At 31.1% G+C, this 15,812-nt stretch overlaps 1 protein-coding gene across 1 annotated transcript in view; it reads left to right on the plus strand.

Moving 5' to 3' along the window:
• Positions 1 to 3,033: 3,033 nt before the first annotated feature.
• The window catches only part of LOC117173609, a 14,335-nt gene continuing 1,556 nt past the window's right edge, over positions 3,034 to 15,812 (plus strand). Inside the window, exon 1 of the mRNA XM_033362249.1 lies at positions 3,034 to 3,104. The gene's annotated coding sequence lies outside the window, so the exon portion shown is untranslated. The remainder of the gene's footprint in view (positions 3,105 to 15,812) is intronic.

The raw sequence follows: 15,812 nt of genomic DNA on the forward strand, positions 1-15,812 counted from the left end.
GTTCTGAATTTTTCAAAAAAAAAATTCTAAAATCGGTGCATAATTGCGTTCTAAATGTCATTTTGAACCTCGTTTTCCGATTTCACCCCACTGTGCGCCCTTTCAGTGAACGGCACTGTGGAAAAGAAATGATTTTATTCAAATTATGGGGATTTAAAATAGTTAATTTTACATGCATAAATATTGTATTATCCGTATTAGTTGAATTTCAATATTTATTCTGTACAAAATTAGTGAATTTATATTGCTTCAATGATACTTTTTGTTGCCACCTACAGAAGGACATGTTGACACTGAAAAAATTAGTGATGTTAATTTGAAAGTCCTGAAAAAGTTTGAAGAAAAGGTATTTCTTATATTGTAGTAGTTTCAGAGATTTGTTTATTATGTTTAGCAATATAATTAAATAAATGTTATACTAAAACTCAACTATCAGTGAACGATACCAAACAGAAGGCAATTTCCAATATTTTTGGATTTTCGAACCTCAAAAATCAATCACCTATACGCCAGAATCCATTTCGCAAAATTGTGAAATAAACAACTGAACATAAACACACAATATTATTGAGGGTATTCCGCTTCAAAGAAATCTTCCTTGTTTCTTATAAAAACACCCATATTTATATAAAATTATGTTCTTCATCTCTAAAGTAACTAAATTACAAAATATTTCTTACGAATAATCACTAAATGCGGGGTATCTTTCATCGGAAATATGGCGCCCTTCAATAAATTTAAATAAATTACTTTAAAATAAATAATTTAAAATCTTATTGTTGGTATCAAAACAATAAATCGAAAAAACAGTCTCGAGTGGTTCCAACTTTGAGACTAAAATAACACCTGCAAAAATGATACTGTGGAAAAGAGAATAACTAAAGACAAAAAATTGACGTTTAAATCAATTATTTTTTTAGCATGCCCTACTGATAGAAAATTTCAGAATATTCCCAGGCGAACTTGCCTAGCCCGTTTCAGGCTTTCTGCAAGCTCGATTTGAATCATTGCGTCTCAAGAGATAGTCAGAGAGATATGAGTCCTTTTAAGCTTTCGACATACCTACATTTCATGCACACCGTCATACATCTAGGACGATATCGTCTTTGACCATATTGAAGCCACTTAGAAGTATCTAAAAATTCTAAAAATATTCAGGGAATAAGTTTTTGATCTCTTCTTTCCATTCCAATAGGTTTTGCTATGAAAGATTTCATTAATAAATAATTGCACAATTCTAAACAATGGAACATGCGTAATTTTGATCAACTTGCCAAAAAATCAAAGTCTCGGCCCCAAGTTAATATTAAGAAAAAACGTTTCAGGCATTTAATTTCAAGATATGACCTTTCAAAAACACCCAGTAAGATTTGACGAGGTTTCAAAACCCAGATTTATTTTAACATCTAAAAATGACAACATTTTAGTAGATAGATTGTCAGGTAGTTTATGGTAAAAAATGTTTTAATTAAAAAAATTTTTTTATTCGCTACAAAAATGTTCAAGCATTAAAATTTTCTTAAATTTTGGTAAGAGGAGTCAAAACAATGCACTTTTAACGACAAAGCATACGTATTTTACGATCTTCAAAGAACTCAAAAACTTCGCTGCCCGACATCTAGGACGAATTCGTCTATAAGCTAACTTACATCGGCCGTTACTCAGTGAAGCTACAAAGCGCGCTGACGCGCGCACACAAAATGTACATCTGTATTTCTAAATTTTAATCCGAAAGCTTAACAAAGAAACATTAATGAGTGTCGTCTACTCTATTAAGATACCCTCTCTACCTGTTATTTATGATCGAATTCTTATTTCAATTTCAGCCACTCTGCTTGTTATTTATTATTTTATTCTTATTTCAATTTCGTAAAGGACATTTTAAAGAATTCAGACCATTTAAACGAGCTACCTGGACCTTTAAAAATATCTACCTGGTTGCTTGCGAAGAATTTCTCAAAAGCTCATCAGAGCCTGAGAATCTTCAGATATATTCTGAGATTTCAATCTTTAGGGTGCACCAAAAAACAAAACAAAAAATTTAGATCAATCTAGCAAGTGTACCGGTACCTATTTCACGAACTTAATTAATAGAACACTAAGGGATCGTCCGTAAGATACGTTACGCGTTTTTCTTTCATTTGAATGAAGGTTAGAATAAAATGCCCGTGCTGCGAAAAAGGATAACACGATATAAACGAAAGAAAATCGCGTCTCGTAGTATATGAACACCTCTGCATCTGTAGCAAAATAGCGATCCCTTGGTGTAGAGTTCTGAGTCGGTTATATTACTTTGTAACGCTAACGAGAATGTTACCGAGAATGTAACTGCGAAATAAATTCTCTGAGAATTTATGATGATGTCAGAATTTATTTTAATTAATAGACAATTGCATTTCTTCGTTAACTTTTCGGTTGAAAATTCAACTCTGTTTTTGAAAGTTTGTCTTTTTTATTTTAAACTTTACCTGCTTTAGCAGAAATTAAATTTTTTTATAAAAATGCAACTGTTTGGTTAGAAATTAAGCTATTGTCCCTGGCGGACCGAAGGAAACGAATGGAGCCTCTACAAAGTACCCGTAAAGACCCCATTGGGTCCCTATTCGGTTCCTTTTTAAAAAAATAAAAAAACAGCAAAACAAACTTTTAAATTGTTGAAATTCGGTTTCTACGTTAAGATTTGCATTAGAAACTCACGGAGTAATCTTAATACTTTTTCTTGCAGCGTTAAAAACTTTAAAAAATTAAATACCTGTCATTTACATGGGCAAAAGGCGCTTTCAAGTGCATCTTCTTTTGGTAGCTCTTAGTAAGCGTTCAGTCGGCAACTTTAAGAATTTTGTATGGATGCTAGCGCTACGCAGTGGAAACCTCAGACAACAATACTGCTATGCAAGTGAGAGAGAATTTTATTTTTAAACTTCGCGCGCAACATACTACTTGAGCTATTATAGGTTGCGTTCCAGGGGACCACCCGGGTGCACCCAGAGCCCTTCCACGACGTTAGGTGAGTGTTGGGCTTCACTCAGGTGAGCCGTTCAGTGATCATTCGGCTGAAGAGTGGAGGTCACTCGACGGGTGACTTTTTCACCCACTGAAACTAGGTAGGTGGAATTGAGTGAACAGTGGAATTGGCGGGCAAAAGTGGCGGGAATCGCAAGTTTAGTAGCAGACTTAAGTTGAGTATCTTTATCATCTAAAGTTTAGTATCTTCATCACTTTTCACTATTATTACAAATATCACTGTTTGCAATAAAAATTACCTCGTTACTGAAGCAGCAAATCAAATTTTCTTATCCTGTTCTGGCATTTTTTTAAACTTTTGTGTAACGTAACCTCAATTATCTTTCACCAAACATACACCCGACACACTCGAAACCGTTCATTTTACCATTCACTTTCTACTTCGCCCTAGTGAACTCCGCCCACTTATTTACTTTACTCAAAAATTCACCCGGGTGGTCGCCTGAAACGCACCGATGGATGCGCTTAAAGTCACCTTTAGCAGAAGTTAATGACATTTTAAAAACTTTAAACTCCGCAAAAAAAGTATTGCGATTACTCCGTGAATTTCTAATAGAAAATTTAATGTAAAATCCGAATTTCAACAGTTTAAAAGTTGATCTTGCTGTTTTTTGAGTTTTTTAAAAAGGAACCGAACAGGGGCCCAATGGGGTCTTTACGGGTACTTTGCAGAGGCTCCTTTCGGTTCCTTCAGTCCGCCAGGGATACTATTTTCTTAAAAACTTAACTATTTTGTACAAAATTTACTTTTTGTTTAAAATTTATATTTTGGTGTTGGAAAATGAACTGAAATATTTTCTGGATGAAAGTTCCACATATAGAAAAAAATTTGTTCTTTATTAAAAATTCATCTGTTTTAGTACACAATTGATCTTTTTTGAATAAAAATGAAACTATTTGGTAGATAATGTAACTGTTTTGTTAAAAATTCATCCTTTTTGGTTGAGAACATTCGTCTTTTTGGATTCAAAATTCAATTTTTTTCGTATAACATTTCTTGTTAAAAAATTCACAATTTGATCGTGAAAACACGATTAAAATCCTTTTCAAGAGAAAATTTAACTATTTTATGAACATTTATCTATTTGATTTAAAACATCATCTGTTATAGAAGAAATTTCATTTTTTGTATGAAAATGTAACTTTATGGTTAAAAATCGTTCTTCTTTGCTTGATAATTCAACTAATTTGTTTAAAACATTTGGTTGAATCCCTTTCTCATGAAATCACTTTTTTGTTAAAGATTTATATTTTAAGTTGAAAAGTTATCTCGTTGGTTAAAAGTTTTATTATCTTGTTATAAATTAATCTTTTTAATTAAAAATTCAACCACTTGGGTCAAAGCTAAGCTGTATTGTGAATTTTTTATTTAATAAAGGCTTATGACTGATTGAAAATGTAACTGTTTAGTGGAAAATACTTAATTTTTTTTTTTAGAATTTATTTTTTAACAGAAAATGGAACTTTTCCATTTTTTAATATTGGTATTTTTTAGTTAAAAATTCGCGCTTTTTTAAACAAATATCTTTTTTAGTTTGAAATTTCCTTATTTTGCTTCAGAATGCATCTGTTTCGTGGAAAATTAATTTTTTGTTGAACAGTCATATGTATTTTAAATTGATTTTTTGTAAAGAAAATTCGTCTTCTGGTTTGAAGGTTTAATAATTTAGTTAAACTTTTATTTATTTTTGGAGTGAAAAATCTTTAATTGTTGGAAATTCGTCTTTTTGGTTTAAAAATTCTTTTCTTTTGTTGTATAAATTTCATTCATTTTTATTAAAATATAAACAGTTAACAGTTACAAAAAGTTATGTTTTAAAGCAGAACAAACTTTTTTTTGTTTGAAATAAATTAATACATTTGACAATTTGAAATTTCTATATAAAATACTGTAACTCCTGAATATGCCTGAGCTAGAAAATAATTTATATTCAACCACTGGTATAGCCTGAACAATAAAAATATTTTTAAAAATTATAAATTCTTCAATTCTCTTAAATTATTTTAAATTCTCCTAAATTATGTCATATTCTCGGTTATATAACCTGAACTTAAATTCTCGGAAATTTAAGAACTCTACCTTGGTGTCTTAAGTTGATTAGTTCCCATAATCTCCAGCACTTACTCTGCTTCTGATTGATGCCGCGAAAGCGGAATCGGATCTTTTGAAGTTGGCGCCACTTTCAAATCAAATTTAATGTTCAGTCAATAATAGAATAGTAAATAAATATAATAAAAATAATAATTTAGGTGTAATAATAAAGAATGTTTGGAAAAGTGAAAAATATTTTTTTCTACACACTTAAAAAAAATACTATTACTTAAGACTGTTTGATAGAGACTGCAACATCTAATAGATAGTAAGTAGAATAACAATAATGACAATTTATAAGTGTTCCTTGAAAATTATTAGAATGTGAGAAATAATTTTTTTAGTGAAATGGATTTTGACAATATTAATTAATTAAATGGCTAAATCAAAATTTATACTACAAATTTTCAATTTTTACGAAAAAAAATTAAAATAAGACAAAACATGGGGAAAAATTCTAATTGTATTGTTTGTGCAGAAGGATGAGGTGATCGCGGGGAAGTAAATCACCTCGTAATCCCACAAACGCAAAAATCACAAATACGTCACACAGAGACACACACTTAAAGCTTGAGATGAAGTTAATGAAAAGAAACACAAAATCAAACGATTAGGAATTTTTATAATACAGAATTTCGGTGAATATAAAAAGGATAGTTTTCGACGTAAAGAAAATGAGATAAATCCGCTCCGTTTCAAACCACGAAGAGACTTGAAAAAGTATCCACAGAGGTCCTCTGATGCTACAGTTAACAGGGGTAAAAGGAACGGAGTTTTAATTTTTAAAAGGGCTGTGGCAGTAATTCTACCTAAACATTGAGATGAACGATTGCCGGTTCCTTTTAGGAGGCGACAACCGTGGTGACCACGTGTTCTCAAAATATGTTTCGCTTTACAACAGGATAGTATATTTTTGAAAGTTTTTCCACGTTGTTTCTTAAATTGACAGCATTCTCATTACCAGCAATCTGACACATTTCCAACATCAGACGTTTGCGATAATGCCATTCATTCGCAAGAATTTTTGCGTTATCAAAGTCGAAAAAATGATCTTTCTCAATACTACGCTTAGTGAGCATTGTCCGTTTTTAGGGACCTTATTTATATCTTTCTTGTGTTCGTTAACCCTTACTTCTAACAGACGTTTAGTTATGCCTATGTAAAATGCTTTGTAAATTTTGAACTTCGCACCAAATGTCATTAACAATATCGCTATTTTGCAATCTATTTAATTTATCTTCAGTGGGCCTCAGGACCGGCGTAAGGTCTCTATTGTTTTTAAACGTCGTAGTTATGTCATAATGCCCGATAACTTTCGCAATTCGCTCAGATAGACCTTCACCATATGGAATTCTAATACGAGACCTAATTTCCGCGTTTTGAACTATTTCGTCAACCCTACGTTGTTCATTTCGAGCCAAAATATATAATCTGAAATTTATATTATCTCTGTCAGCCATACTAAAAACTACACTTTTTTGTACTTTTGTGGGTGTTTTGAATCCAAGTTTAGGCATCTACCAGACCAGGTGGGTTTGCAATACCAATTACACTTTATTTCTTGAACGTCATTCCTGTGAAGAGTTACAAACAGAAAATGCTCACTAAGCATAGTATTGAGAACGATCATTTTTTCGATTTTGATAATGCGAAAATTCTACCGAATGAATGTCACTATCGCAAACGTCTGATATTGAAAATGTGTCATATTGCTGGTAATGAGAATGTTGTCAATTTAAGAACCGACGTGGAAAAACTTTCAAAGATATACTATCCTTTTGTAAAGCGAAACAAATTCTGAAAACACGTGGTCACTAAGGTTGTCGCCTCCTAAAAGAAAGCGGCAATCGGTCATCTCAATTGTCAGGTAGAATTACGGCCACAGCCTATTTAAAAATCAAAGCCCCGTTCCTTTGACCCCCGTAAGTTGTAACATCAGAGGACCTTTGTGGATACTTTTTCAAGTCTCTTCGTGGTTTGAAACGGAGCGGATTTCTCTAATTTTCTTTACGTCGAAAACTATCCTTTTTATATTTACAGAAATTCTGTTTTATAAAAATTCCTAATCGTTTGATTTTGTGTTTCTTTTCATTAACTTCATCTCAAGTTTTAAGTGTTTGTCTCTTTGCGACGTATTTGTGATTTTTGCGTTTGTGGGATTGCGAAGTGATTTACTTCCCCGCGATCACCTCATCCTTCTGCGACGGAACGGGACGACCATACAAAGAGGAAGTTGACGGCGAAAGAGAAAGAGAGAGAGGCGGAGAGAGATAGAGAGGAGCTGCACGACATATAAATACTAAGTTTATGCATGAAAACATTTTTTTTTACTAAATATTGAATGCTAAATTTTAATTTTAATTTAATTTATTATACTATATATATTACAATCTTCTCCTTTCTATATATACAATTATTTGCAACTATTTACATAAAGTTTTATGTCTGGTTCGTTATCTCTATTTCCTGCGATAGCGCAATGTAGGACTTATTAGCAAATGAGTGAGAGAGCGAACGAAAGCGAGAGTGCCAGTGAGAGAGAGAGAGAGAGATCATGAGAACGCAAACGCATCTTAGTCTACTTAAGTTTCACATTGCCATTACTTATAATCTTTACGCTTCTAATCTAAGCGACTTCCTTTTCCTTTTTCTTTTACTTTTTTATACCACCATTGCCTTTCTTCAAATGCATTCTTTCATTCTCTCTAATTGGCTCTTCTAGCACCCTCCAACTCCTTCATTCATTCTTCTCCTAATCCATCCTCCCCTAGAATCTTAACCACATTCTTTTGCCAGCTTCCTTTATCTTCCATTCCTCTCCTATATCCTTCCCATACATGCTTCCATGTTTCCTCCTCCCATTCACTTATTCTACACTTTCTGTTAACTTCTTCTTCCTAGTACATCCCTTCACTTACCTCGTTTCCCAATCTAAATCTTGATATCCTGGTCCACTCTCTCTCCCCATCCCTTTTCTAAATACTTTGATACTCCTTCCTTTTTTATCATCTTATACCATTTATTGTATTTTGATTCCTCAATCATCCCCCATCTTTCTATTAATTGTCTTTTCTTCTCCCTTTTTTCTAATTCTTTATAGTTTACGCCAGTCGCGTCTTCTATTTCTCTATCATTAAAGAACCCCTAGTGTCCATCTTATATCCTCTGCCATCAACAGTATGTCGTTTGCGTACGCCAGTGTATATATCTTTTCCTTCCCTATCCTAACTCCTCCCTAACCTTTTCTTCTCATTTCTTCTTCCAAGTTTTATATTAATAAATTAAATAAAAGTCGGCTCAGAGGACATCCTTGCCGCACATCTCTCACCAATCAGAAACTATCTCTCACTTGCTCTCCTACCTTTACCCTGCTTTTTGTTTCTCAAAATATTGCTGATATTCTCTTTATTAATTTCTCTCTTATCACATTTTTCACCATAACTTTGTCTATTTCGCCTCGGTCTAATGAGTCAAACGTCGCCTTTAAGTCCACGAACATGGATATCATTGCCCCTTTCTTCCTTTTAATTCTCTTATTTTGTAGATAGTTTAGAACATATATGTTGTCCATTACCCTCATTCCTTTTCTGAACCATGTCTGATTCGGTGACTCGATCTTTTTTCTTCAACTTCTGTCTTCAATCTCTCTGACAAAATAGTTACATATACTTTATACAGTGTTGGCATCAGCGTCACCCCCTGTAATTCTTCACCTCCTCTCCTTTGCCTTTCTTTACTATTTGTATAACTACTCATTCTTTCCATAACTCTGACCACCCCTCACCTCTCCATACTCTATTACACATTATCCACGTCTATTACTCCAGTGCCTTCCTTCCATATTTCCATACTTCATTTGGAGTCTCATCTATACCAGGTGCCTTGACATCCTTCATTATTCCTGAAACCTTAACTATTTCTTCCCTTGATATGCTCTCTTCCTCATTTCTTTCACAACCATAGTTTCGTCCTTTTATAACTTTTCTCTCTACTCCTCCTAGCAAATCCAAATAATATTGCTTCCATTCTACCATCTTAATATCTTAGTTTACTCTTTTTCTATCTCTATTTAGTACCCTCCATACCTCTTCTTCCGCCCTAGCCTTATCCGCCTCTTCCTCAAACCTTTAATTCTCATCCTCTTTCTTTTGATAACAAAACTCATTATACTCTTTCTTTTTTCCCCTATATTCTTCCCCATTCCTTTTTTCTTTTCTCCACTTTCTTCATTCCTTTCTGACCTTCTTTTTGTTCTCTTCACAGTCCTCATCCCACTCACTTCTATCCCCCCCTTCACTAGCTTCATTTTTGTTTGTACACTCTATTCCTATTTTTATTTATACTGTCGTTTTCCAGCACCTCGCCCACATCTCTCTCTCTCATTTTGATATTTCTGACCTTTTTTCTAAAGTGTTCTTTTCCTTCCTTTGACCAATCCCCTTTTCCTACACTTTTTAGATTTTCTCCCCTTTTATTCATATTCTCTTTCGTTAAAAAAGCTTAGCTCGAGAGTTCGAGCGCACCTACGGCACCCGACCTTTTAAAATCAAAGGTAAACGGACTGACAACTGCAATTTTGTGATTTCGACTCTTTTTTGTTAAAGCTCTTTTGGCTTTAACGAACACATTCTCATCACGTATCTCGTGCTTCGCACTCGATTTTGTCCATCCTGTCAACTTTTCTACATTATACACAACACTTTTATATCAATTACAATACATTTTTTATGTAACTCTGCCAGGGATTGCTTATTAAAAAATGGCAAATAAAAAGCAAATTGCAATTATCATGCTTATTTTTGTATTTGTTTCTTATTTTGCTTTACATTGTATTCTAAGCTGGTTTGAAACATGTATCATTTCAATAAATGTATATCATTGCAATTCATAATATGCATAAAAATTGAATATTACTAATTCTTATTTCCTTGTTTTTTTCATTTTTAAAGAATTTTTAATATTGTTTTTTACGATTAAATAAAAACTACTGCGTATGTGCATAGGGTCTAATACAGGAAACTATATAGGTTTTTATATAGGAGCTTATGTCCTCTTTCGTCTTTTCTGTGCTTTTTCCAAAAAGTTAATTTTTAAATTTTTTAATCTTATGTTTTACGATTAAAAGAAAATCTATTCGTCCTATCGAAAAATGATTAATAATAAATTTATAGATCATTTTAGGCGATCAACTGTTGTGTGGTCATTTAAGTTCATACCTTGTATCGTGTTTCAAACAAAGTTAATATTTTTCTTTAGAATCTTATTTTTTGCGACTAAAGCAAAAACTACGTGTCCTATAAAAAATTATAGCCTTCTTCTGGATGAACAAGTTTTGTCTAATTGTTTTTCGTAGCTTATATCGAAAGTTGATTTATTATAAATTTGTAGTTCTCTCCAGAGCGCGCAATTCGAGCTTTTTCATTTTCTTCGTATCTTGCATAGTTTGAGAAAAAAAATGGAATTTTTGGATTTTTCATTATTTTTGGTACGATCAAATTTGGAATGTTCAACTTTTATACCAAATTAAAAAAATTGTTATAATAGTCCTGTAGGGCTTTTAAAGAGCAAAGTTTTTCTTCTCCTGACTTTTTTTTCATGTCATGCGTTGTTTATCTTAAAGTGTTCATTTTTTAAAATTTTTTTTTTATTTTCAAAATGCTCTAACTCTGATAATTTGCTTTTTATAGAAAAAACTCATAGGGATACATTATTTGAGTTTCTGAGTACTATGATCAACTGTACATAGAATTTATAAATATTAAAAAAATCTGGTTTTAAAAATTTTTGGTACGTTCAAATTTGGAATTTTCAACTTTTCGACCAAATTAAAAAAGTTGTTATTATAGTCTTTTAATACTTTTGAAAAGCAAAGTTTTTCGTCTCTTGACTTTTTTTCATATCATGTGTTGTTTGGCTTAAATTGTTCATTTTAGTTTTTTTTTTGGATTTTGTAAATGCTATCACTCCAGTAATTTTTGATTTTTCGAAAAAAGTCATTGGGATAAATTGTTAAATTTTTTGAATGTTATGAATAACCGTACAGAGAATTTTTGAATTTTGAAAAAAGTGGTCTCAAAAATATTCAAACAGACAGACAGACGCATTCATAAAAACCTATTTTTCAAATTCAGGGGGTCTCAAACCGTGGCCATTTGACAAAAACTGGGGAGGGGGGATCAAATTTTACATAAATCTTATACCTTCCCTGATGAGAATGTAAAAATTGGACGTAACGGCGATGAGGGGAGGACCAAAAAGAAATGTTACGGTCTGTCACATTGCGTAGGGATGGGGGGGGGGGGCATTTTAGTAACTAATGAACATATTTTTATAATATTTTTTGCTTGATTCTGCCGTAGAATCAAACATGGTACAAAAAACCGATGTGAAATTTCGAATAAAAACGGTTGCACTCTGTATACATTAATTTAAAAATGAACAATATTGGAGAAATAGATATTTTTTTTGTCGCTTTCCAGTATATGATTTTTCCCTGAACATGAAGCAGATTAAAGACACTTAAAAAATAAAAATAACAAATGTAAAAAATTCATTTTAGTTGTTTATTAAAAAAGCCGATACATTTTTTAATAAAATTCCTTTCTACATTCACATACAAAAAAGGCAACGTGACTATTGCCACTTGCTATTTAAAAAATGGATACTTTTCGAATCCTTAATTCAATTGAGTTAAAATCTGAACAAAAACTTATTTCAACCTTAATCTGCAACTTTCTCACTGGAGGTTTTTCATTGCTTAAAATTTGCTCGATAAACAAAGCGCTTTAAGGTTGAACTTCATTTTTATTACATTGTCTACAACACAAAATTAACAGTTTCTATGTTCATTCAAGTATTTAAGTTTTTCTTTCAAATATAATTTTCAGAGAATGTAGATACGTAGTTGAATTAGTATTAATAGAATCTAAAAATTCTGAAAATGTGCTAAGTTAGCACGAGTTCAAGTGAAGAAAGGAGGACATTTCTTTATTTTTAAAAACATACTTTTTTCCAACTATTAAAAAAAATTAACAACCTACAAATTTTTGTAGACGGAAAAAAGATGTGCCTTGAAATTGTTCAGTACAAAGTATTCAAAGTACATATAAAATTGGTCAAGGTCGATGAGGGAAGAACTATCATACTCCTTGTTTGCGAAAAAGGGATTTCTCAATTGTCAAGTACGATAACTAACGTCAATTAAACAACCATAATTTATAAAAAAAAATGTAACATCAAATGTTTATTATTTAATAAAAATATTGTACAAATTTTCTTCCGCGGGTGGTGTGGAAAGGAGTTTTATTAAAAAACGTGCCAGTTTTTTCAACAAGAAAAAAAACTGCGTGCATTTTTTACCTTTCTATTTTTAAGTGCTTTTAATCTACTTTATGTTCAGCGAAAAAAACAGATCCTGGAAAAAGATGAAAGAAATATCCATTTCTCCAATTGCTAGAAAAGCTTAAAGCCAAATCTGTAGTCCGTTTGTTAACATTTTTAAACGTTTTTGGTAAAATTTCGAAGGCAAAAGTCTTCATAGTCGTTTATTAATTAATGGAGCTGTTTCTATAATTTCATTCGTGAAATCTATTTCCTAAGGCCAAAGATGGTAAAAACCATGTAAATTTTAAAAAAATGCCAACTATTTGAGAGAATATTCTTAATAGAAGTCAATCTGTATCATGTTTAAATAATATTTTCAAAATTTTATAAAATTATAAATATTCTTCATTTTTTAAATTAATGTATGAATAACAGTTTTTATTCCGAATTTCACAGCGTTTTTGGTACCATGTTTGACCCTAGGGCAGAATAAATTTTAAAATATTCCAAAAACATCATAATTAGTTATTAAAATGCCCCCCCCCCCCCCCCCCCCCCCCCCCCCATACGCAATGTGACACAGACAGTAATATCTCTTTTTGGCCTTCCCCTCATTGCTGTTACGTCAAATTTGGTATATTATATTTAAAAATATGAAAGACGTTTCCTTAAAAAAAACTGTTTTCAACATGAAGTATTATCTTAAATAAATAAAACTATTTTTTTAACACAAAAGGATTTTCAATATTTTTGTAGTCATACAAGTATGGAAGTTACCTTACGTAAGTACTACTTGCAATTCACCAATTTAAAACAATTTTTCACTACCATAAAAAATGAAAAATGATATTAATAATGACATAAAATTAATATTTCGAATAACTATTCATATGTTAGAAGTTTTTAACACTTTATTACTAGTTGTAATTAAATTCTGAGAATTGAAAGCAAGAGAATAAGTATTGTAAGTTTGTTTTTAAATTTATGTAAACATAAGTATTATAAGATTTTGAAGAAAATTAAAAAAAGATTTTTAAATATATCAGATGTGTCAGAAAAGATTTTACGATATTAAAAAAAAATGTTTTATTTTATAGAATATTATAAAACATTAGGAAAAATTCGAATTCTATTCAAAGATGTTTAGGAATGTTTAAGAAGTTTGTAAGAAATCAAGGAATATTTGATCAATTTTCTGAAATGTTTTCAAATTTGTGAACATTTATTATCTATTTGACTCGTCTTAAATTCCTGAAAATATTTTGAACTGCCTCAAATTTTTCTCAACATTTCAAAAAGTCATTCAAAATGTAAAAAAATTACCTTATAAACTTCTAAATTTTCGCAAGCATTTGAAAATGTTTTGTTCATGTTCTTGACATTTCGAGATTCGCTTAAGCTCCTAATGTTTATTATTGACAGCTTCACAAATTTGTATTTCTAATAATATTCTAAAGTTTAAATTATTTTTGAATCTATTGAATTCTACTTAATGTTTCCTGAATTTACTCGACTTTTTATATTTAGAAAAAAAGTGATAATCTTACGAATCTTTGATATTTCTAAAAAACTTTCGCAATTTCCTTTTAAAGTTGCTTATTCAAAATAAAATATCGTATGAAATTTGCAAACGAATATTAAACAAATTCTTTTTTCTAATCACGTCCTTTTCCTGATTGTTGCTTAATTCTGAAAAATTAAAAAAGGTGTCTTTAAAATAATTTAGATTCTTCTCGGATAATTTTAAAAATCTTTTATTATGTGTTAAAATGTTCTTAAATAATCTCTTGAAATTAATTTTTTGAGTACATTATTTAAACCAACATAAACTTTAAAAAAAATGTTCAACAAAATTGCATAAGAAGGCTTTAAAAGAATTATGTGCCTTAATTTTTCTAAAATTATCTAATATGGAAAAATTGCAAACGTCTAAAAAATATTTTACACACTTTTAGAAAATTATTATTCTTTTTCTCTTGACGGACTAGACGCCCTGCAAAGTTCAGTGGAAATTCAGTTTACCGAAAAACCCCTAACAGCTAGTTAGCCACTGACAGCGAATCCTCCAGTCGGGCGAGGTCGGGTGCGTCCTCGTGCATTTTCGGCTTTGAACGAGGCTTTTCTTTGCAGCGTGTAACCGAACCGATTCACCGACACGCGAAGTTTGTCTACTTCTTACTGCCAAGTTTTTCTGTTTTTCTTTCTTACGGCGCAAGCATCGTTGTCCACTTTTTACAGCCAATATTCTGTTGCTACTTTTTACAGCCGTGAAATTATATCCATTTTTCTATAGCTGCTTCTTACTCAGCAACGAGATATTTCCACTTTTTATTGTCAGCCGCTCATGTATTAAAAAGCGAATGCTCACTTGTTAAGTTTAAACTGTATGCTATTAAAATTTTTCTCTGTGAAATTCTTTCTATACTTCATTATTGATATTATTTATCATATATTCGGGTATAAATGTTAAGAACCATACTTTATCTTTTAATCAAATTTAAATGTAAAATATATTCGACTTTTCCAGGATTATATTAGGACCTTCTAATTAATATTAATTAAGATTTTTTCCTTAGTATTCATGAAAAATGTATGAAAAACTATCTTCAAATGTTAAATGAGTTACATTGTTTACATTTAAGTAATTTTTGCATGAAAATAACATTTTTTTACCAAAAAATTTTAAAAATTCATCTTTTCCCAATACGTTCTATGCAAAAAAAGGGAGTGATGGGACACCGAACCCTAGGTTAAACTACTAGAAACTAATAAATCCAATGCAGTTGCGCGGTCAAGTTAAAACCTGAAATATGGAGATATGCATTGCGCTGATATGAACGATAACTTTTATTAACATTTATGAAAAAATTGTATACTTTGTTTCCTGACTTATTGATTACATTAGTTGATGTTTTATACAGTTTTGATAAACAAATGCACTACTCAGAAATTTATTTTCAGACAAAAAATGTGATTTTTATTACAAGTACTTAAAATTTATTAAACGGTGATTATTAGTTAAAGTTATAGGTAAAATTAAAAAAAAAATTTTATTTATATTAGTATTCGTTTTTTTTGTAAAGTCAACAAACATATTCAGATGTTAAATTATGACTTGAATGAACTTGAATGATAAGTCCGGTTAAATTTGTAAAGAATATTACCATCAATATCGGAAAAATAACTCATTTTTTAATCAATTTAAATGGCAGCAGTCATAATTGTCAATAACTTTGTTTAAAGAAATTTTTCATTCGCATTAGTGTCTTATGAAAATACTTAATTATAAAAAATGCATTTCTTAAAAGGTTAGATCGGCAAATGTTTCAACCACGGATAGGGGTCCTCCTTAGTGCCAGTTATAAGATATAAA

The sequence above is a fragment of the Belonocnema kinseyi genome, chromosome 5 (assembly GCF_010883055.1).
Source record: "Belonocnema kinseyi isolate 2016_QV_RU_SX_M_011 chromosome 5, B_treatae_v1, whole genome shotgun sequence".
NCBI classification, from domain to species: Eukaryota; Metazoa; Arthropoda; class Insecta; order Hymenoptera; family Cynipidae; genus Belonocnema; species Belonocnema kinseyi.